Raw genomic sequence first — 25,750 nt, 5'->3', positions numbered from 1 at the left:
AACCATAATTCAGCCCTTTTCAGCCATGTTGAACTATCTTAAGCACATTCCAGTTCAGCTTTCCACCTTTTAAACTACATTTAAACACCTGCTTGTGCTTTAAATCCTTCAAACTATTGACTTAAGCTTCATATATACTGCTTCAACAACCATAATTCAGCCCTTTTCAGCCATGTTGAACTATCTTAAGCACATTTCAGTTCAGCTTTCCACCATTTTAACTACATTTAAACACCTGCTTGTGCTTTAAATCCTTCCAACTATTGACTTAAGCTTCATATATACTGCTTCAACAACCATAATTCAGCCCTTTTCAGCCATCTTCAGCAATCTTAAGCACATTTCAGTTCAACATTTCAGCCTTTCAGCACCTTTTAACTCCAGTTTGAGCTTTAAGTCCTTCAACCTTTCACTTCAGCTTAATAAATACTTTTTCAAAAAAGACATTTCAGCCTTTTTTAACTATCTACAGCCACTTTTCAGCATTTTATTCCAATCATTCAGCATGACAGCATTCACACATGCTGTTATGCAATAACAGCTTTTTCTAGTTGTGTGAATGCTGTTAAGCATTCACACTATAGTTTTCCTGTTTTTCTTTATTATTATTATTATTATTATTATTATTATTATACCGCATTTTTCGGCACCTTTCTCCTTCCGCATTTTTTGTGCTATTTCAACAATTTTGGTATCAAAACGTTCAGCTCGTTCAGGACATTCCTGCTTTGACTTTTGGTATTTATAACTTTTATACTTTTTAAAATATTTAACTTTAAACAAAAATATTTTGCCATTGAAATCAATTGAAAACCTTTCAGCTCATTCAAAAACTTCTGCTTCTTTCAACTCCTACTACTTTTACATACTTTCAGCTAGAAACACCATTCAAACTTTAAACAACTCACAACGGATTGCGCTATTTAAAAATGACTTTTTTTGCCGATATGTTTTACGGTTTGGGATTTATGGAAGTTTAAAAATCATAAAAATTTTCATTTTCAACAAAATCTCTCCCACTCTAGCGCCCTCTAGCTTTTCAGCCTGTTCCGCTACTCCAAACAAATTCTCATAACTCCTACAATTTTCATCGTAGAGACATAAATTATACATCAAAACGGAGGAATTTAAGTTGGCTTCGAATAGAACCAAGCACGACAGAGCTGGGACTTATAGATTTTGAGTTACGCCTCTCCAAGCGAGCAAAAGTCAACTTTTGCTCCTATACCCTTCCATTCAAATCAGAGGCAGGATTCTGGGTCAAAGTGCATTTCTCCTCTGTTTTTAACTCGCCACCATTTAAATTCTGTTCAAAGTAGGGATGAATAAATTACATCCCTGCCTTCCTCAGACCCTCCTGGCGCTCACGGTGAAAGAATTATTTGGATATCTCCTAAAGTTTTCTGTCAGGAGCGAGGAGTTCGAGAGGTGCGCAGAGTGATTCGGCAGTTCTGCTCTGCTCTTTTCCCAGTCTGTGCCTGTCAGTTAAGTGAGGGGCTGTTGTCATGACAACTCACTGAGTGCTCTCAGCTGTTAGGAGCCAGCTGACCTTTGACCTCATACATTCAGTCTTATTGATCCAGATTATGGATTTCTCACCTGGTTTTGTCCTCCTAATGAGTCCACATATGTCTCTGTCCTCTTCTCCTGTCTCCTCCTTGTCCTTGAGGCCACATGTCCTCCTCTATCTCTCCTCCTCTGTCTGTCCTCTCATCATGTCCTTTGCTGCTCACTTATATGATTGACTGTGTTTCAGCTGCCAGTTCACCTCTTTTTCAGCTCTTTCTGCCTTTTACAATCATTTGCTCTACATTCAACCAGTTCAGCACCTTTAATATTCACTTTCAGCTGTAAATCCTTTAACTATTGACTTCAGCTTCATGATTACTTCGGCTGGTGCTTCAGCAAGCAGACTTCAGCCATTTTCAGCCATGTTTCACTTTCTTAAGCACATTTCAGTTCAACTTTCCACCATTTTAACTACATTTAAACACCAATTTGTGCTTTAAATGGTTGAACTCTTCATTTCAGCTTCATATATACTTCTTCAACAACCATTTTTCAGCCATCTTCAGCAATCTTTCAGCACCTTTTATCTCCACTTTGAGCTTTCAATCCTTCAACTTTTCACTTCAGCTTAATAAATATTTCTTCAACAAAGACATTTCAGCCTTTTTTAACCATCTTCAGCCATTTTTCAGCATTTTATTTCAATCATTCAGCATGACAGCATTCACACATGCTGTTATGCAATAACAGCTTTTTCTAGTTATTATTATTATACCGCATTTTTCGGCACCTTTCTCCTTCCGCATTTTTTGGGCTATTTCAACAATTTTGGTATCAAAACGTTCAGCTCGTTCAGGACATTTATGCTCTGACTTTTGGTATTTATAACTTTTATACTTTTTAAAATATTTAACTTTAAACAAAAAAAATTTGCCATTGAAATCAATGGAAAACGTTTCAGCTCATTCAAAAACTTCCGCTTCTTTCAACTCCTACTACTTTTACATACTTTCAGCTAGAAACACCATTCAAACTTTAAACAACTCACAATGGATTGGGCTATTTAAAAATGACTTTTTTTGCCGATATGTTTTACGGTTTTGGATTTATGGAAGTTTAAAAATCATCAAAATCTTGATTTTCAACAAAATCTCTTGTCACTCTAGCGCCCTCTAGCTTTTCAGCCTGTTCCGCCACTCAAACAAATTCTCATAACTCCTACAATTTTCATCGTAGAGACATACATTATACATCAAAACGGAGGAATTTAAGTTGACTTCGAATAGAACCAAGCACGACAGAGCTGGGACTTATAGATTTTGAGTTACGCCTCTCCAAGCGAGCAAAAGTCAACTTTTGCTCCTATACCCTTCCATTCAAATCAGAGGCAGGATTCTGGGTCAAAGTGCATTTCTCCTCTGTTTTTAACTCGCCACCATTTAAATTCTGTTCAAAGTAGGGATGAATAAATTACATCCCTGCCTTCCTCAGACCCTCCTGGCGCTCACGGTGAAAGAATTATTTGGATATCTCCTAAAGTTTTCTGTCAGGAGCGAGGAGTTCGAGAGGTGCGCAGAGTGATTCGGCAGTTCTGCTCTGCTCTTTTCCCAGTCTGTGCCTGTCAGTTAAGTGAGGGGCTGTCGTCATGACAACTCACTGAGTGCTCTCAGCTGTTAGGAGCCAGCTGACCTTTGACCTCATACATTCAGTCTTATTGATCCAGATTATGGATTTCTCACCTGGTTTTGTCCTCCTAATGAGTACACATATGTCTCTGTCCTCTTCTCCTGTCTCCTCCTTGTCCTTGAGGCCACATGTCCTCCTCTATCTCTCCTCCTCTTGTCTGTCCTCTCATCATGTCCTCTGCTGCTCACTTATATGATTGACTGTGTTTCAGCTGCCAGTTCACCTCTTTTTCAGCTCTTTCTGCCTTTTACAATCATTTGCTCTGCATTCAACCAGTTCAGCACCTTTAATATTCACTTTCAGCTGTAAATCCTTTAACTATTGACTTCAGCTTCATGATTACTTCGGCTGGTGCTTCAACAAGCAGACTTCAGCCATTTTCAGCCATGTTTCACTATCTTAAGCACATTTCAGTTCAACTTTCCACCATTTTAACTACATTTAAACACCAATTTGTGCTTTAAATGGTTGAACTCTTCATTTCAGCTTCATATATACTTCTTCAACAACCATTTTTCAGCCATCTTCAGCAATCTTCAGCCATCTTCAGCAATCATTTCACTTCAACCTTTCACCCTTTCAGCACCTTTTAACTCCAGTTTGAGCTTTAAATCCTTCAACTTTTCACTTCAGCTTAATAAATATTTCTTCAACAAAGACATTTCAGCCTTTTTTAACCATCTTCAGCCATTTTTCAGCATTTTATTTCAATCATTCAGCATGACAGCATTCACACTTGCTGTTATGCAATAACAGCTTTTTCTAGTTGTGTGAATGCTTTCAAGCATTCACACTATAGTTTTCCTGTTTCTCTTTATTATTATTATTATTATTATTATACCGCATTTTTCGGCACCTTTCTCCTTCCGCATTTTTTGGGCTATTTCAACAATTTTGGTATCAAAACGTTCAGCTCGTTCAGGACATTTATGCTCTGACTTTTGGTATTTATAACTTTTATACTTTTTAAAATATTTAACTTTAAACAAAAAAATTTTGCCATTGAAATCAATGGAAAACGTTTCAGCTCATTCAAAAACTTCCGCTTCTTTCAACTCCTACTACTTTTACATACTTTCAGCTAGAAACACCATTCAAACTTTAAACAACTCACAATGGATTGGGCTATTTAAAAATGACTTTTTTTGCCGATATGTTTTACGGTTTTGGATTTATGGAAGTTTAAAAATCATCAAAATCTTGATTTTCAACAAAATCTCTTGTCACTCTAGCGCCCTCTAGCTTTTCAGCCTGTTCCGCCACTCAAACAAATTCTCATAACTCCTACAATTTTCATCGTAGAGACATACATTATACATCAAAACGGAGGAATTTAAGTTGACTTCGAATAGAACCAAGCACGACAGAGCTGAGACTTATAGATTTTGAGTTACGCCTCTCCAAGCGAGCAAAAGTCAACTTTTGCTCCTATACCCTTCCATTCAAATCAGAGGCAGGATTCTGGGTCAAAGTGCATTTCTCCTCTGTTTTTAACTCGCCACCATTTAAATTCTGTTCAAAGTAGGGATGAATAAATTACATCCCTGCCTTCCTCAGACCCTCCTGGCGCTCACGGTGAAAGAATTATTTGGATATCTCCTAAAGTTTTCTGTCAGGAGCGAGGAGTTCGAGAGGTGCGCAGAGTGATTCGGCAGTTCTGCTCTGCTCTTTTCCCAGTCTGTGCCTGTCAGTTAAGTGAGGGGCTGTCGTCATGACAACTCACTGAGTGCTCTCAGCTGTTAGGAGCCAGCTGACCTTTGACCTCATACATTCAGTCTTATTGATCCAGATTATGGATTTCTCACCTGGTTTTGTCCTCCTAATGAGTCCACATATGTCTCTGTCCTCTTCTCCTGTCTCCTCCTTGTCCTTGAGGCCACATGTCCTCCTCTATCTCTCCTCCTCTGTCTGTCCTCCCATCATGTCCTTTGCTGCTCACTTACATGATGGACTGTGGTTCAGCTGCCAATTCAACTCTGTTTCAGCTCTTTCTGCCTTTTACAATCATTTCTTCTACATTCAACCAGTTCAGCACCTTTAATATTCACTTTCAGCTGTAAATCCTTTAACTATTGACTTCAGCTTCATGATTACTTCAGCTGGTGCTTCAGCAAGCACACTTCAGCCATTTTCAGCAATGTTGAACTACCTTAAGCACATTTTACTTCAACTTTCCACCATTTTAACTACATTTAAACAACTATTGACTTCAGCTTCATATATACCTCTTCAACAACCATAATTCAGCCCTTTTCAGCCATGTTGAACTATCTTAAGCACATTTCAGTTCAGCTTTCCACCTTTTAAACTACATTTAAACACCTGCTTGTGCTTTAAATCCTTCAAACTATTGACTTAAGCTTCATATATACTGCTTCAACAACCATAATTCAGCCCTTTTCAGCCATCTTCAGCAATCTTAAGCACATTTCAGTTCAACATTTCAGCCTTTCAGCACCTTTTAACTCCAGTTTGAGCTTTAAGTCCTTCAACCTTTCACTTCAGCTTAATAAATACTTTTTCAAAAAAGACATTTCAGCCTTTTTTAACTATCTTCAGCCACTTTTCAGCATTTTATTCCAATCATTCAGCATGACAGCATTCACACATGCTGTTATGCAATAACAGCTTTTTCTAGTTGTGTGAATGCTTTCAAGCATTCACACTATAGTTTTCCTGTTTCTCTTTATTATTATTATTCTTCCGCCGTTTTTCGGCACGTTATAACTTGAGCTAGCTTCAGCCGATTTCAACAATTTTGGTATCAAAACGTTCAGCTCGTTCAGGAGATTCCTGCTTCTATTCAACTTTTTGATATCTGTTCAACTTTTCAAGTTATTGATCATTTATTGATCTTCAGCTCCCATTGAAATGAATGGCACTTCAGCTGTTCAGCCTTCAACTGCTTCAAAACTTTCAGCTCTTTCAGCTCTTATAACTTCAGCATACTTTCAGCTAGAAACACCATTCAAACTTTAAACAACTCACAAGGGATTGGGCTATTAAACTTGTATTCAACTTTTTGATATCTTTCACCGTTATTGATTTATGGCAGTTTAAAAATCAATAACTTTTAGAATGTTCACTCCACTCTCTCCCACTCTAGCTCTCACTCTAACCTTTCAGCCTGTTCCACTACTCCAAACAAATTCTCATAACTCCTACAACTTTCGTCGTAGAGACATTAATTATACATCAAAACGGAGGAATTTAAGTTGGCTTCGAAGAGAACCAAGAATGACAGAGCTGGGATTTACAGATCTCGAGCTATGCCTCTCCAAGCGAGGAAAAGTCTACTTTTGCTCCCATAGACTTCCATTCAAATCTGGATTCTAAGAGGAAAATGCATTTCTCATGTGTTTTTAACTTGTCACCATTTAAATTCTGTTCACATTACAGTAAAATAAACCACATCCCTGCGTTCCCCATACCCTCCTGGCGCTCACGGTGAAAAAATTATTTGGATAACTCTTATAGTTTTCTTTTAATGAACAGTTGTTCAGGAGGTGCGCAAAGTGATTGGAACAGTGCAGCTCTGCTCTCTGCTTGTCAGCTAAGTGAGGGGCCGTTGTCATGACGACTCACTGACTGCTCTCAGCTGTGAGCAGCCAGCTGACCTTTCACCTAATTCATTCAGTTTTATTGATCCAGATCATGGACTTCTCACCTGGTTTTGGCCTCCTATTGAGTCCAGGCATGTCCCTCTGTCCTCTTCTCCTGTCTCCTCCTTGTCCTTCACATTACAACAGGCCACATGTCCTCCTCTATCTCTCCTCCTCTGTCTGTCCTCTCATCATGTCCTTTGCTGCTCACTTACATGATGGACTGTGGTTCAGCTGCCAATTCAACTCTGTTTCAGCTCTTTCTGCCTTTTACAATCATTTCTTCTACATTCAACCAGTTCAGCACCTTTAACATTCACTTTCAGCTTTAAATCCTTTAACTGTTGACTTCAGCTTCATGATTACTTCAGCTGGTGCTTCAGCAAGCAGACTTCAGCCATTTACAGCTATGTTTGACTATCTTAAGCACATTTCAGTTCAACTTTCCACCATTTTAACTACATTTAAACAGCAATTTGTGCTTTAAATTGTTGAACTCTTCATTTCAACTTCATATATACTGCGTCATCAACCATATCTCAGCTCTTTTCAGCCATCTTCAGCAATCTTAAGCACATTTCACTTTAACCTTTCACCCTTTCAGCACCTTTTAACTCCCCTTTGAGCTTTAAATACTTAAACTTTTCACTTCAGCTTAATAAATACTTCTTCAAAAGTCACATTTCAGCTATCTTTCACTATCTTCAGCCATCTTTTCAGCATTTCAGTACAATCATTCAGCTTTAAATACTTTAACTATTGACTTCAGCTTCATGATTACTTCAACTGAGGCTTCAACACCCAGACTTCAGCCATTTTCAGCCATGTTGAACTGTCTTCAGCACATTTAAGTTCAGCTTTCCACCTTTTTAACTACATTTAAACACCAATTTGTGCTTTATATTGTTGAACTCTTCATTTCACCTTCATATACTTCTTCAACAACCATATTTTAGCCCTTTTCAGCCATGTTGAACTATCTTAAGCACATTTCAGTTCAGCTTTCCACCTTTTTAAGTACATTTAAACACCTGCTTGTGCTTTAAATCCTTCCAACACTTGACTTAAGCTTTATATATACTGCTTCAACAACCATATTTCAGCCCTTTTCAGCCATCTACAGCAAACTTAAGCACATTTCAGTTCAACCTTTCAGCCTTTCAGCACCTTTTAATTCCACTTTGAGCTTTAAATCCTTCAACTTTTCAATTCAGCTTAATAAATTCTTATTCAACAGACATTTCAGCCTTTTTTAACCATCTTCAGCCACTTTTCAGCATTTTATTTCAATCATTCAGCATGACAGCATTCACACTTGCTGTTATGCTAATAACAGCTTTTTCTAGTGATAGAATTGTTTTTCCCTCTTCTCTGGGGTGTGAACATCGGTCGTCCGCCTACTCCTCTCGCAGCGTTCGGCCCACAGACTCCGTTCATACATCAAATCGATCGGCTCGGCCTGTAGATGTCTGCTATGACTCCTGTTGTCTGTATCTATTAAACTTTTTAAGATATCGAGGGTTGTTCGACCCACCATTTTTCCATAGGAATGAATGGGGAATCTTGGCAGAGCCTCCAAAAACATGGTCTCCTTTGAAACCTTTCTTCTCCTGCATACTTTGGGCTAGAGACTCCATTCAAAGTTTAAATCGATCACAAGGGACTGGGCTATAAATCTTCTATTCAGAATTTTGATATCTTTTATGGTTTATGAGATATGCCAGGTTAAAAATCACTAAAACTTGGATATCTGTTTCACACTCTGATTTTTCAGCTTTTTTCACTCCTCAAACAAACTCTCATAACTCCTACACCGTTTATCGTACAGACACAAATTATATATCAAAACGGAGGAAATCTTCTTGGCTACAAATGAACCCTGGATGATAATGGAGCTGGGAGCTACGGATTTTGAGCTACGCTGCTCTAAAGTCTACCTACGCCCTCCATTGAACTCCATTCTAAAGGCCTCTTGGACTCTGGGCCCAAAGTGCATTTCTCATGTGTTTTCAACCCGTCACCATTTAAATTCTGTTCGCATTACAGTAAAATAATCCACATCCCTGCGTTCCCCAGACCCTCCTGGCGATCACGGTGAAAAAATTATCTGTATAACTCTTATAGGTTTCTTTTAATGAAGACTTGTTCGGGAGGTGCGCATTGTGATTAGAGCAGTGCAGCTTTGGTCCCGTCTCTGTGTGCCTGTGTCACCAGAGTGCAGCACCGTTGTCATGACAACTCACTGACTGCTCTCAGCTGTTAGGAGTCAGGTGACCTTTCACCTAATTCATTCAGTCCTATTGATCCAGATTATGGACTTTTCACCTGGATTGGTCCTCCTAACAAGTCCAGGTATATCTCTCTGCCCCCCTCTCCTGTCTCCTCCTTCTCCTTCTCATGACAACAGGCCACATGTCCTCCTCTGTCTCTCCTCATCTGTCTGTCCTCTCATCATGTCCTTTGCAGCTCATTTACATGGACTGTGGTTATGCTGCCAATTCAGCTCTGTTTCAACTCTTTCTGCCTTTTACAATCATTACGTCTACATTCAAATAGTTCACCACCTTTAATATTCACTTTCAGCTGTAAATCCTTTAACTATTGACTTCAGCTTCATGATTACTTCAGCTGGTGCTTAAGGAAGCAGACTTCAGCCATTTTCAGCCATGTTGAACTGTCTTAAGCACATTTAAGTTCAACTTTCCACCATTTTAACTACATTTAAACACCTGCTTGTGCTTTAAATCCTTCCAACACTTGACTTAAGCTTTATATATACTGCTTCAACAACCATATTTCAGCCCTTTTCAGCCATCTTCAGCAAACTTAAGCACATTTCAGTTCAACCTTTCAGCCTTTCAGCACCTTTTAATTCCACTTTGAGCTTTAAATCCTTCAACTTTTCACTTCAGCTTAATAAATTCTTATTCAACAGACATTTCAGCCTTTTTTAACCATCTTCAGCCACTTTTCAGCATTTTATTTCAATCATTCAGCATGACAGCATTCACACTTGCTGTTATGCAATAACAGCTTTTTCTAGTTATTATTATTATTATACCGCATTTTTCGGCACCTTTCTCCTTCCGCATTTTTTGTGCTATTTCAACAATTTTGGTATCAAAACGTTCACCTCGTTCAGGACATTCCTGCTTTGACTTTTGGTATTTATAACTTTTATACTTTTTAAAATATTTAACTTTAAATAAAAATATTTTGCCATTGAAATCAATTGAAAACCTTTCAGCTCATTCAAAAACTTCTGCTTCTTTCAACTCCTACTACTTTTACATACTTTCAGCTAGAAACACCATTCAAACTTTAAACAACTCACAACGGATTGCGCTATTTAAAAATGACTTTTTTTGCCGATATGTTTTACGGTTTGGGATTTATGGAAGTTTAAAAATCATAAAAATTTTCATTTTCAACAAAATCTCTCCCACTCTAGCGCCCTCTAGCTTTTCAGCCTGTTCCGCTACTCCAAACAAATTCTCATAACTCCTACAATTTTCATCGTAGAGACATAAATTATACATCAAAACGGAGGAATTTAAGTTGGCTTCGAATAGAACCAAGCACGACAGAGCTGGGACTTATAGATTTTGAGTTACGCCTCTCCAAGCGAGCAAAAGTCAACTTTTGCTCCTATACCCTTCCATTCAAATCAGAGGCAGGATTCTGGGTCAAAGTGCATTTCTCCTCTGTTTTTAACTCGCCACCATTTAAATTCTGTTCAAAGTAGGGATGAATAAATTACATCCCTGCCTTCCTCAGACCCTCCTGGCGCTCACGGTGAAAGAATTATTTGGATATCTCCTAAAGTTTTCTGTCAGGAGCGAGGAGTTCGAGAGGTGCGCAGAGTGATTCGGCAGTTCTGCTCTGCTCTTTTCCCAGTCTGTGCCTGTCAGTTAAGTGAGGGGCTGTTGTCATGACAACTCACTGAGTGCTCTCAGCTGTTAGGAGCCAGCTGACCTTTGACCTCATACATTCAGTCTTATTGATCCAGATTATGGATTTCTCACCTGGTTTTGTCCTCCTAATGAGTCCACATATGTCTCTGTCCTCTTCTCCTGTCTCCTCCTTGTCCTTGAGGCCACATGTCCTCCTCTATCTCTCCTCCTCTGTCTGTCCTCTCATCATGTCCTTTGCTGCTCACTTATATGATTGACTGTGTTTCAGCTGCCAGTTCACCTCTTTTTCAGCTCTTTCTGCCTTTTACAATCATTTGCTCTACATTCAACCAGTTCAGCACCTTTAATATTCACTTTCAGCTGTAAATCCTTTAACTATTGACTTCAGCTTCATGATTACTTCGGCTGGTGCTTCAGCAAGCAGACTTCAGCCATTTTCAGCCATGTTTCACTTTCTTAAGCACATTTCAGTTCAACTTTCCACCATTTTAACTACATTTAAACACCAATTTGTGCTTTAAATGGTTGAACTCTTCATTTCAGCTTCATATATACTTCTTCAACAACCATTTTTCAGCCATCTTCAGCAATCTTTCAGCACCTTTTATCTCCACTTTGAGCTTTCAATCCTTCAACTTTTCACTTCAGCTTAATAAATATTTCTTCAACAAAGACATTTCAGCCTTTTTTAACCATCTTCAGCCATTTTTCAGCATTTTATTTCAATCATTCAGCATGACAGCATTCACACATGCTGTTATGCAATAACAGCTTTTTCTAGTTATTATTATTATTATTGTGTGAATGCTGTTAAGCATTCACACTATAGTTTTCCTGTTTTTATTTATTATTATTATTCCATATTCTTCCGCCGTTTTTCGGCACCTTTCTCCTTCTGCATTTTTTGTGCTATTTCAACAATTTTGGTATCAAAACGTTCAGCTCGTTCAGGACATTCCTGCTCTGACTTTTGGTATTTATAACTTTTATACTTTTTAAAATATTTAACTTTAAACAAAAATATTTTGCCATTGAAATCTATTGAAAACCTTTCAGCTCATTCAAAAACTTCTGCTTCTTTCAACTCCTACTACTTTTACATACTTTCAGCTAGAAACACCATTCAAACTTTAAACAACTCACAACGGATTGGGCTATTTAAAAATGTCTTTTTTTGCCGATATGTTTTACGGTTTTGGATTTATGGAAGTTTAAATATCATAAAAATTTTCATTTTCAACAAAATCTCTCCCACTCTAGCACCCTCTAGCTTTTCAGCCTCTTCCGCTACTCCAAACAAATTCTCATAACTCCTACAATTTTCATCGTAGAGACATACATTATACATCAAAACGGAGGAATTTAAGTTGGCTTCGAATAGAACCAAGCACGACAGAGCTGGGACTTATAGATTTTGAGTTACGCCTCTCCAAGCGAGCAAAAGTCAACTTTTGCTCCTATACCCTTCCATTCAAATCAGAGGCAGGATTCTGGGTCAAAGTGCATTTCTCCTCTGTTTTTAACTCGCCACCATTTAAATTCTGTTCAAAGTAGGGATGAATAAATTACATCCCTGCCTTCCTCAGACCCTCCTGGCGCTCACGGTGAAAGAATTATTTTGATATCTCCTAAAGTTTTCTGTCAGGAGCGAGGAGTTCGAGAGGTGCGCAGAGTGATTCGGCAGTTCTGCTCTGCTCTTTTCCCAGTCTGTGCCTGTCAGTTAAGTGAGGGGCTGTTGTCATGACAACTCACTGAGTGCTCTCAGCTGTTAGGAGCCAGCTGACCTTTGACCTCATACATTCAGTCTTATTGATCCAGATTATGGATTTCTCACTTGGTTTTGTCCTCCTAATGAGTCCACATATGTCTCTGTCCTCTTCTCCTGTCTCCTCCTTGTCCTTGAGGCCACATGTCCTCCTCTATCTCTCCTCCTCTTGTCTGTCCTCTCATCATGTCCTTTGCTGCTCACTTATATGATTGACTGTGTTTCAGCTGCCAATTCACCTCTGTTTCAGCTCTTTCTGCCTTTTACAATCATTTGCTCTACATTCAACCAGTTCAGCACCTTTAATATTCACTTTCAGCTGTAAATCCTTTAACTATTGACTTCAGCTTCATGATTACTTCGGCTGGTGCTTCAGCAAGCAGACTTCAGCCATTTTCAGCCATGTTTCACTATCTTAAGCACATTTTACTTCAACTTTCCACCATTTTAACTACATTTAAACACCAATTTGTGCTTTAAATGGTTGAACTCTTCATTTCAGCTTCATATATACTTCTTCAACAACCATATCTCAGCTCTTTTCAGCCATCTTCAGCAATCTTAAGCACATTTCACTTTAACCTTTCACCCTTTCAGCACCTTTTAACTCCCCTTTGAGCTTTAAATACTTAAACTTTTCACTTCAGCTTAATAAATACTTCTTCAAAAGTCACATTTCAGCTATCTTTCACTATCTTCAGCCATCTTTTCAGCATTTCAGTACAATCATTCAGCTTTAAATACTTTAACTATTGACTTCAGCTTCATGATTACTTCAACTGAGGCTTCAACACCCAGACTTCAGCCATTTTCAGCCATGTTGAACTGTCTTCAGCACATTTAAGTTCAGCTTTCCACCTTTTTAACTACATTTAAACACCAATTTGTGCTTTATATTGTTGAACTCTTCATTTCACCTTCATATACTTCTTCAACAACCATATTTTAGCCCTTTTCAGCCATGTTGAACTATCTTAAGCACATTTCAGTTCAGCTTTCCACCTTTTTAAGTACATTTAAACACCTGCTTGTGCTTTAAATCCTTCCAACACTTGACTTAAGCTTTATATATACTGCTTCAACAACCATATTTCAGCCCTTTTCAGCCATCTTCAGCAAACTTAAGCACATTTCAGTTCAACCTTTCAGCCTTTCAGCACCTTTTAATTCCACTTTGAGCTTTAAATCCTTCAACTTTTCACTTCAGCTTAATAAATTCTTATTCAACAGACATTTCAGCCTTTTTTAACCATCTTCAGCCACTTTTCAGCATTTTATTTCAATCATTCAGCATGACAGCATTCACACTTGCTGTTATGCTAATAACAGCATTTTCTAGTTATTATTATTATACCGCATTTTTCGGCACCTTTCTCCTTCCGCATTTTTTGTGCTATTTCAACAATTTTGGTATCAAAACGTTCAGCTCGTTCAGGACATTCCTGCTTTGACTTTTGGTATTTATAACTTTTATACTTTTTAAAATATTTAACTTTAAACAAAAATATTTTGCCATTGAAATCAATTGAAAACCTTTCAGCTCATTCAAAAACTTCTGCTTCTTTCAACTCCTACTACTTTTACATACTTTCAGCTAGAAACACCATTCAAACTTTAAACAACTCACAACGGATTGCGCTATTTAAAAATGACTTTTTTTGCCGATATGTTTTACGGTTTGGGATTTATGGAAGTTTAAAAATCATAAAAATTTTCATTTTCAACAAAATCTCTCCCACTCTAGCGCCCTCTAGCTTTTCAGCCTGTTCCGCTACTCCAAACAAATTCTCATAACTCCTACAATTTTCATCGTAGAGACATAAATTATACATCAAAACGGAGGAATTTAAGTTGGCTTCGAATAGAACCAAGCACGACAGAGCTGGGACTTATAGATTTTGAGTTACGCCTCTCCAAGCGAGCAAAAGTCAACTTTTGCTCCTATACCCTTCCATTCAAATCAGAGGCAGGATTCTGGGTCAAAGTGCATTTCTCCTCTGTTTTTAACTCGCCACCATTTAAATTCTGTTCAAAGTAGGGATGAATAAATTACATCCCTGCCTTCCTCAGACCCTCCTGGCGCTCACGGTGAAAGAATTATTTGGATATCTCCTAAAGTTTTCTGTCAGGAGCGAGGAGTTCGAGAGGTGCGCAGAGTGATTCGGCAGTTCTGCTCTGCTCTTTTCCCAGTCTGTGCCTGTCAGTTAAGTGAGGGGCTGTTGTCATGACAACTCACTGAGTGCTCTCAGCTGTTAGGAGCCAGCTGACCTTTGACCTCATACATTCAGTCTTATTGATCCAGATTATGGATTTCTCACCTGGTTTTGTCCTCCTAATGAGTCCACATATGTCTCTGTCCTCTTCTCCTGTCTCCTCCTTGTCCTTGAGGCCACATGTCCTCCTCTATCTCTCCTCCTCTGTCTGTCCTCTCATCATGTCCTTTGCTGCTCACTTATATGATTGACTGTGTTTCAGCTGCCAGTTCACCTCTTTTTCAGCTCTTTCTGCCTTTTACAATCATTTGCTCTACATTCAACCAGTTCAGCACCTTTAATATTCACTTTCAGCTGTAAATCCTTTAACTATTGACTTCAGCTTCATGATTACTTCGGCTGGTGCTTCAGCAAGCAGACTTCAGCCATTTTCAGCCATGTTTCACTTTCTTAAGCACATTTCAGTTCAACTTTCCACCATTTTAACTACATTTAAACACCAATTTGTGCTTTAAATGGTTGAACTCTTCATTTCAGCTTCATATATACTTCTTCAACAACCATTTTTCAGCCATCTTCAGCAATCTTTCAGCACCTTTTATCTCCACTTTGAGCTTTCAATCCTTCAACTTTTCACTTCAGCTTAATAAATATTTCTTCAACAAAGACATTTCAGCCTTTTTTAACCATCTTCAGCCATTTTTCAGCATTTTATTTCAATCATTCAGCATGACAGCATTCACACATGCTGTTATGCAATAACAGCTTTTTCTAGTTGTGTGAATGCTTTCAAGCATTCACACTATAGTTTTCCTGTTTTTATTTATTATTCTTATTATTCTTCCGCCGTTTTTCGGCACGTTATAACTTGAGCTAGCTTCAGCCGATTTCAACAATTTTGGTATCAAAACGTTCAGCTCGTTGAGGAGAGGGGTGCTTCTATTCAAATTTTTGATATATGTTCAACTTTTTAAGTTATTGATCATTTATTGATTTTCAGCTCCCATTGAAATGAATGGCATTTCAGCTCTTCAGCCTTCAACTGCTTCAAAACTTTCACCTCTTTCAGCTCTTATAACTTCAGCATACTTTCAGCTAGAAACACCATTCAAACTTTAAACAACTCACAAGGGATTGGGCTATTAAACTTCTATTCAACTTTTTGATATCTTTTAGCGTTATTGATTTATGGCAGTTTAAAAATCAATAACTTTTAGAATGTTCATTCCACTCTCTCCCACTCTAGCCCTCACTCTAACCATTCAGCCTGTTCCACTACTCCAAACAAATTCTCATAACTCCTACAACTTTCGTCGTAGAGACATAAATTATACATCAAAACGGAGGAATTTAAGTTGGCTTCGAAGAGAACCAAGAATGACAGAGCTGGGATTTACAGATCTCGAGCTATGCCTCTCCAAGCGAGGAAAAGTCTATTTTTGCTCCCATAGACTTCCATTCAAATCTGGATTCTAAGAGGAAAATGCATTTCTCATGTGTTTTTAACTCGTCACCATTTAAATTCTGTTCACATTACAGTAAAATAAACCACATCCCTGCGTTCCCCAGACCCTCCTGGCACTCACGGTGAAAAAATTATTTGGATAACTCTTATAGTTTTCTTTTAATGAACAGTTGTTCGGGAGGTGCGCAAAGTGATTGGAACAGTGCAGCTCTGCTCTCTGCTTGTCAGCTAAGTGAGGGGCCGTTGTCATGACGACTAACTGACTGCTCTCAGCTGTGAGCAGCCAGCTGACCTTTCACCTAATTCATTCAGTTTTATTGATCCAGATCATGGACTTCTCACCTGGTTTTGGCCTCCTATTGAGTCCAGGCATGTCCCTCTGTCCTCTTCTCCTGTCTCCTCCTTGTCCTTCACATTACAACAGGCCGCATGTCCTCCTCTATCTCTCCTCCTCTGTCTGTCCTCTCATCATGTCCTTTGCTGCTCACTTACATGATGGACTGTGTTTCAGCTGCCAATTCAACTCTGTTTCAGCCCTTTCTGCCTTTTACAATCATTTCTTCTACATTCAACCAGTTCAGCACCTTTAATATTCAGTTTCAGCTTTAAATACTTTAACTATAGACTTCAGCTTCATGATTACTTCAGCTGAGGCTTCAACAAGCAGACTTCAGCCATTTTCAGCCATGTTGAACTATCTTAAGCACATTTCACTTCAACTTTCCACCATTTGAACTACATTTAAACACCAGTTTGAGCTTTAAATCCTTCCAACTATCTAAGCTTCATATATACTTCTTCAGCAACCACATTTTAGCATTTTTCAACCATCTTCAGCAATCTTAAGCACATTTCAGTTCAACATTTCAGCCTTTCAGCACCTTATAACTCCAGTTTGAGCTTTAAATCCTTCAACTTTTCATTTCAGCTTAATAAATATTTCTTCAACACAGACATTTCAGCCTTTTTTAACCATCTTCAGCCATTTTTCAGCATTTTATTTCAATCATTCAGCATGACAGCATTCACACATGCTGTTATGCAATAACAGCTTTTTCTAGTTGTGTGAATGCTGTTAAGCATTCACACTATAGTTTTCCTGTTTTTCTTTATTATTGTGTGAATGCTGTTAAGCATTCACACTATAGTTTTCCTGTTTTTCTTTATTATTGTGTGAATGCTGTTAAGCATTCACACTATAGTTTTCCTGTTTTTATTTATTATTATTATTCCATATTCTTCCGCCGTTTTTCGGCACCTTTCTCCTTCTGCATTTTTTGTGCTATTTCAACAATTTTGGTATCAAAACGTTCAGCTCGTTCAGGACATTCCTGCTCTGACTTTTGGCATTTATAACTTTTATACTTTTTAAAATATTTAACTTTAAACAAAAATATTTTGCCATTGAAATCTATTGAAAACCTTTCAGCTCATTCAAAAACTTCTGCTTCTTTCAACTCCTACTACTTTTACATACTTTCAGCTATAAACACCATTCAAACTTTAAACAACTCACAACGGATTGGGCTATTTGAAAATGTCTTTTTTTGCCGATATGTTTTACGGTTTTGGATTTATGGAAGTTTAAATATCATAAAAATTTTCATTTTCAACAAAATCTCTCCCACTCTAGCACCCTCTAGCTTTTCAGCCTCTTCCGCTACTCCAAACAAATTCTCATAACTCCTACAATTTTCATCGTAGAGACATAAATTATACATCAAAACGGAGGAATTTAAGTTGGCTTCGAACAGAACCAAGCACGACAGAGCTGGGACTTATAGATTTGGAGCTAGGCCTCTCCAAGCGAGGAAAAGTCAACTTTTGCTCCTATACCCTTCCATTCAAATCAGAGGCAGGATTCTGGGTCAAAGTGCATTTCTCCTCTGTTTTTAACTCGCCACCATTTAAATTCTGTTCAAAGTAGGGATGAATAAATTACATCCCTGCGTTCCCCAGACCCTCCTGGCACTCACGGTGTAAAAATTATCTGGACAACTCTTATAGTTTTCTTTTAATGAACAGTGGTTCGGGAGGTGCGCAGAGTGATTGGAACAGTGCAGCTCTGCTCTCTGCTTGTCAGTTAAGTGAGGGGCCGTCGTCATGACAACTCACTGAGTGCTCTCAGCTGTTAGGAGCCAGCTGACCTTTGACCTCATACATTCAGTCTTATTGATCCAGATTATGGATTTCTCACCTGGTTTTGTCCTCCTAATGAGTCCACATATGTCTCTGTCCTCTTCTCCTGTCTCCTCCTTGTCCTTGAGGCCACATGTCCTCCTCTATCTCTCCTCCTCTGTCTGTCCTCCCATCATGTCCTTTGCTGCTCACTTACATGATGGACTGTGGTTCAGCTGCCAATTCAACTCTGTTTCAGCTCTTTCTGCCTTTTACAATCATTTCTTCTACATTCAACCAGTTCAGCACCTTTAATATTCACTTTCAGCTGTAAATCCTTTAACTATTGACTTCAGCTTCATGATTACTTCAGCTGGTGCTTCAGCAAGCACACTTCAGCCATTTTCAGCAATGTTGAACTACCTTAAGCACATTTTACTTCAACTTTCCACCATTTTAACTACATTTAAACAACTATTGACTTCAGCTTCATATATACCTCTTCAACAACCATAATTCAGCCCTTTTCAGCCATGTTGAACTATCTTAAGCACATTTCAGTTCAGCTTTCCACCTTTTAAACTACATTTAAACACCTGCTTGTGCTTTAAATCCTTCAAACTATTGACTTAAGCTTCATATATACTGCTTCAACAACCATAATTCAGCCCTTTTCAGCCATGTTGAACTATCTTAAGCACATTTCAGTTCAGCTTTCCACCATTTTAACTACATTTAAACACCTGCTTGTGCTTTAAATCCTTCCAACTATTGACTTAAGCTTCATATATACTGCTTCAACAACCATAATTCAGCCCTTTTCAGCCATCTTCAGCAATCTTAAGCACATTTCAGTTCAACATTTCAGCCTTTCAGCACCTTTTAACTCCAGTTTGAGCTTTAAGTCCTTCAACCTTTCACTTCAGCTTAATAAATTCTTTTTCAAAAAAGACATTTCAGCCTTTTTTAACTATCTTCAGCCACTTTTCAGCATTTTATTCCAATCATTCAGCATGACAGCATTCACACATGCTGTTATGCAATAACAGCTTTTTCTAGTTATTATTATTATTATTATTATTCTTCCGCCGTTTTTAGGCACCTTCCTCCTTCCGCATTTTTTGTGCTATTTCAACAATTTTGGTATCAAAACGTTCAGCTCGTTCAGGACATTCCTGCTCTGACTTTTGGTATTTATAACTTTTATACTTTTTAAAATATTTAACTTTAAACAAAAATATTTTGCCATTGAAATCAATGGAAAACGTTTCAGCTCATTCAAAAACTTCCGCTTCTTTCAACTCCTACTACTTTTACATACTTTCAGCTAGAAACACCATTCAAACTTTAAACAACTCACAATGGATTGGGCTATTTAAAAATGACTTTTTTTGCCGATATGTTTTACGGTTTTGGATTTATGGAAGTTTAAAAATCATCAAAATCTTGATTTTCAACAAAATCTCTTGTCACTCTAGCGCCCTCTAGCTTTTCAGCCTGTTCCGCCACTCAAACAAATTCTCATAACTCCTACAATTTTCATCGTAGAGACATACATTATACATCAAAACGGAGGAATTTAAGTTGGCTTCGAATAGAACCAAGCACGACAGAGCTGGGACTTATAGATTTTGAGTTACGCCTCTCCAAGCGAGCAAAAGTCAACTTTTGCTCCTATACCCTTCCATTCAAATCAGAGGCAGGATTCTGGGTCAAAGTGCATTTCTCCTCTGTTTTTAACTCGCCACCATTTAAATTCTGTTCAAAGTAGGGATGAATAAATTACATCCCTGCCTTCCTCAGACCCTCCTGGCGCTCACGGTGAAAGAATTATTTGGATATCTCCTAAAGTTTTCTGTCAGGAGCGAGGAGTTCGAGAGGTGCGCAGAGTGATTCGGCAGTTCTGCTCTGCTCTTTTCCCAGTCTGTGCCTGTCAGTTAAGTGAGGGGCTGTCGTCATGACAACTCACTGAGTGCTCTCAGCTGTTAGGAGCCAGCTGACCTTTGACCTCAAACATTCAGTCTTATTGATCCAGATTATGGATTTCTCACCTGGTTTTGTCCTCCTAATGAGTCCACATATGTCTCTGTCCTCTTCTCCTGTCTCCTCCTTGTCCTTGAGGCCACATGTCCTCCTCTATCTCTCCTCCTCTATCTGTCCTCCCATCATGTCCTTTGCTGCTCACTTATATGATTGACTGTGTTTCAGCTGCCAATTCACCTCTTTTTCAGCTCTTTCTGCCTTTTACAATCATTTGCTCTACATTCAACCAGTTCAGCACCTTTAATATTCACTTTCAGCTGTAAATCCTTTAACTATTGACTTCAGCTTCATGATTACTTCAGCTGGTGCTTCAGCAAGCAGACTTCAGCCATTTTCAGCCATGTTTCACTATCTTAAGCACATTTCAGTTCAACTTTCCACCATTTTAACTACATTTAAACACCAATTTGTGCTTTAAATGGTTGAACTCTTCATTTCAGCTTCATATATACTTCTTCAACAACCATTTTTCAGCCATCTTCAGCAATCTTTCAGCACCTTTTAACTCCACTTTGAGCTTTCAATCCTTCAACTTTTCACTTCAGCTTAATAAATACTTTTTCAAAAGTCACATTTCAGCTATCTTTCACTATCTTCAGCCATCTTTTCAGCATTTCAGTACAATCATTCAGCTTTAAATACTTTAACTATTTAGCTTCAGCTTCATGATTACTTCAGCTGAGGCTTCAACACCCAGACTTCAGCCATTTTCAGCCATGTTGAACTATCTTAACCACATTTTACTTCAACTTTCCACCATTTTAACTACATTTAAACAACTATTGACTTCAGCTTCATATATACCTCTTCAACAACCATAATTCAGCCATTTTCAGCCATGTTGAACTATCTTAACCACATTTCAGTTCAGCTTTCCACCTTTTTAACTACATTTAAACACCTGCTTGTGCTTTAAATCCTTCCAACTATTGACTTAAGCTTCATATATACTTCTTCAACAACCATAATTCAGCCCTTTTCAGCCATGTTGAACTATCTTAAGCACATTTCAGTTCAGCTTTCCACCATTTTAACTACATTTAAACACCTGCTTGTGCTTTAAATCCTTCCAACTATTGACTTATGATTACTTCAGCTGATGCTTCAGCAAGCACAGCTCAGCCATTTTAAGCCATGCAACTTTCTTTAGCACATTTCAGTTCAACGTTTCGCCATTTCAAATACATTTAAATACCTGTTTGAGCTTAAAATTGCTCAACTCTCTTTTTTGCTTCTTATACACTGTTTAACAAGCACATTTCAGCCTTTTCAACCATCTTCAACCACTTTTTACAATCATTTCCAGTCAACTTTCCACCATTTCAGCACATTCTAATTCCAGTTTCATTTTTATATTCAAAAACTTTTCAGTTCAGCTTCATGAGTGGATTCCTTCTCACACCCAGGCTTATTACAGCACAGCAACAGTATAATAATATTAAATCCACTTTGTTCTTGTCTGTGTGTGGTCTGAAATTCTAATAAAGAAGGAAGAATATTTACATTCATAGCAAATATAAATTTGAACTGATCATCTGGCTAAATACTGGTAATAATGTTTTCAGGTAGGCATAAATCTGCCTCTAAGGCTAACTTGACTTTACTACTTGAACACAATACAATGCTGCCACCCAGTGGCCAAATAGAATAATGCCTCGTAAAACACGTAGCGCACTGGAACGTCAAGAAAAATAACTAATAAAGTCCTAGATATCTTTCACGAGCAATACCGCACTAAACTCAAATAGAGTTGTACTAAACAATACTGCAACTGCATGTTAGGGTAAATTTACATATTAAATGTATGCCAAGGTGTACATAAAGAACAAACAGTATAATTTACATGGAAAACTGTAGGACTACTGATTAAGAAGGTGGAAATACAGGACGGCAACCTCGTTTAATATGAACACTTCCGACTACAGCTTGAACACCAACTATGGTTTGAACATTGCAAAGCAATATTTTTTTGGAATATTGTCAAACGTCAGTTGTACATGAGATGTGCTATAGAAAATCAATTTGACTTGCCTAAAGTCTTTAAAAAGAGTTAGTCTGGTTACAGTGTATCCATCAGTTACAGCAACAATGATATTATTTTTTTACAACATCTTGTTTGGCCTGACTGTTGTCGAATTCCCAGGAGATGACGCTGGGTATTTTCCCACATGTCTGAGACAAGGGACAGATTGTCCAGCTTTAAGCTACATCTCCTGGTGCTTTCTTTAATTTTATTTATTTTACTTACTTGTATTAGGACAGCTAAATTGTGTTTAATTCCCTTGTTGTCTCAGATGCAATTAAATGTATTTGAACATCGCTGTCCATGCGTCCCAAACGTGCTAAAGGTAGGTGGTGCAGTTGCGGGCTGTTACATTGACGCACTGACGCATCAGGGAATCCGTGCAAGGATGAGCTGGTAAACATGAAGAGTGCCACGTTGGTCAGCCAATCATTGCGTCCGATCAACGATTGGCTGGCCTTCTTACACGGACATTTCCGCTCACAGTTCGAAGTGTAGAAAAAGACGTAGCAGCACAGATATGAAGGAGCGGGAGCTTATGCCAGAGCCAGACATAAGTCTGCAGGAAAACAAGGCGGAGATGGAGGTAAGAGTGAAAGAAGGCTAATAATATTTTTAATAAAACAAGGTTGAGTGAGAGGGGGTAAATGGAAAAGAGGAGAAAGACAAGGACTAGGTTTGGGAAAGTGGTGCGTGAATTAGCGTGAATGTGCAAGACCGTTGCAGTGCAAGGTTTCGCTTTAATTGTTTGGGAAAGTAATTACGTTGAGTTTTTAAGCAGAGTAGGCTATATTTGCAGCCAATTTCTGAATACAGTCTCGACGAAGAATCGGTGGTTCATCCGCCATTAGCCTGCAGAAATTCACATTCGATGTGTAAGCAGTTAGTTCTAAGCAGGAAAATATCTCTTACCACACAGCGTGTCTATTAATAGCCATTCTGGAATGGAAAGAAGAATACATAAAAAATACCTACATCAACGGCTTTTTAGATGACACGTGCACATAACCGAGTTTTAAATTTGAGTTGCATTTGAGTTCATTGCCTGGGAAATCAAGCCCGAGCTGCAGAGCTAGCTTGCAGCGCGAATCGTTTGCTAGCAGATTACGATCTGCCCCAACACCGCTATAGACACAGTTTTATTATTATTATTATTATTATTATTTTATTATTATTATATTATTTTATTATTATTACATAATTAATCAATATAAATTACCCAATTTCAATTTTTATTAATTGTTTTTTTATGTTTTTATATATTTGGGCGCAATGTCCAATCCGATCCTGTCTCTGGGTTTCTGACGTCACAGGGAAGAACTTCTTGTGATATTAGAAACGCAGCGGCGGGAAAAATCACTTTTCATCTTTTCCCGGTGAAGTAAGGTAGGTTTGATCTTTCTTAAAAATGCTAACTTACACACATATGACCGTATTCGTAAAAATCTGTTTAAAAAAATAATAATAATTAGGATTTTTAAGGGGCATTAGCATTACAAAGAGAAAATAGCTTTTTTTTTTCTCCTGTATTAATGAAGTTTTTTGGCTAGTTTACTTTTCTGTGGGTTAGGTACAGCTCATAGGTTAAAAGCTTTTCTTTTTCCTTTCTTCCCTGGCAATGACCTGTTAAACAAGTCAATAGGTGTATGTAACAGTATTCGGTTATGTGCTGGTGTCTTGTAAAAAGTCTTGAGGCTTATTTGTGTTTCTATTCCAATTTTAGGATGGCATTAAGACAAGTGCTGTGGGAAAAGGCCCCTGAGCCATATGCGAAGCCCCCTCCGCTGCACTTGCGTGTGATAGACATCTGTGATATGGTCCGAGTCCTGTCCTGGGATTTTGTGAAAGGCCAGGCCATACCAAAAATGAGTAAAAATAACACCGTTGTGGCTGTCACCGATGGCACTACGGTAACAAAAATAACTCTCTTCGAAGAGTACCGGCACAAAATGGCAGTAGGCAAAACTTATTATGTGAAAAACTATGGGGTGAGGGGAACCAGCCCCCCCTATCACATCTTAATTTTGAAAGAGACAATGTTCTATAGGAGCTCACCTGTCGCTCTCACCGATGAGCTTGTTGAGGAGGGCAAAAAGCTCCTCAACCCTAAGTCCGTACTGACCCCAACCTCTGAGGCATCTAGAGGAAGGGGCTTCATTACGCTGGAGGGCTCTGTTCTAGAGGTAGGTTATGGAGCATTCAGAATAGTTTGAAAATAACACTTTTAGGTGGACTGATAGGCCTCCTCATAACGAGGCAACTTTCTTTCAGCATGCTGTGCCAGTTCTTTGGTTAAAAGAAATGAAATAGTAAATTACCTCTGTGTGTTTTTTTTTTTTTTTTTTTTTTTTTTTTTAATTTTTTGTCTTTTTAGTTTACAGAAATTAAGGAGGTTACTGTTGGGAGAGAGCACGTGCCAATGAGGACAGTAAAGATCCAACAGGTATGTCGACTTATTATCTTTATAGAATAAGATAAAGTGACAAGAACAATGAAAGAAATGGGGAAGAAAGAGACTTGTGTTTAGTCAGGCTACTTAATGTACATCAGGGGTGCCCAAGTCCGGTCCTGGAGATCTACCATCCTGCAACTTTCAGATGCAGCCCTTCTCCAACACGCCTGGATCAAATGACTGGCTCGTTACCAGGCCTCTGCAGAGCTGAATGACATTCATATGACATCTGGTGGAAGCGTGCAGGAGAAGGGTTGCATCTGAAAGTTGTAGGATGGTAGATCTTGAGGACCCAACTTGGGCACCACTGATGTACAGTATTCACTGAAGGAAATGTTTGATATTAATTGATGACTTTTCAGGGCACTGACACAGCAACAGTGAGCCTCTGGAGGGAGGCAGCAACATTTCCGTTGCAATGTGGACTCCTAATTCGGATGAGCCATCTAAGACACAGCACCATCTATCTACAAACAACCAACTTTACGAAGATTGAGGTAATTTCTAGAATATTTAAGTTGAACATTGCAACACACACATCTCCTTTCTCCTCTGCTCACAGCTGATTCCTCACTTCGATTACATTTTTCCTGTTCTCTTTACCTCTACTCATCTCCTCTCATCTCCTTCCTCATCTCTCCTCTCATCACCTTACCTCTTATTATCACCTTTCCTCTCCTCATCACCTTAGCTCTCCTCATCACCTTTCCTCTCCTCACATCACCTTTCCTCTCCTCACATCACCTTTCCTCTCCTCATTAACTTACCTCTCCTCACATCTCCTTTCCTCTCCTTTCCTCTCCTCATCACCCTACCTCTCCTCACATCTCCTTTCCTCTCCTTTCCTCTCCTCATTAACTTACCTCTCCTCACATCACCTCTCCTCTCCTTTCCTCTCCTCATCACCCTACCTCTCCTCACATCTCCTTTCCTCTCGTCATTAACTTACCTCTCCTCACT

Source organism: Melanotaenia boesemani, chromosome 2, assembly GCF_017639745.1.
Source record: "Melanotaenia boesemani isolate fMelBoe1 chromosome 2, fMelBoe1.pri, whole genome shotgun sequence".
Lineage (NCBI taxonomy): Eukaryota > Metazoa > Chordata > Actinopteri > Atheriniformes > Melanotaeniidae > Melanotaenia > Melanotaenia boesemani.
The sequence above is the reverse complement of the archived record's forward strand: the minus strand, read 5'-3'. Positions refer to the sequence as shown.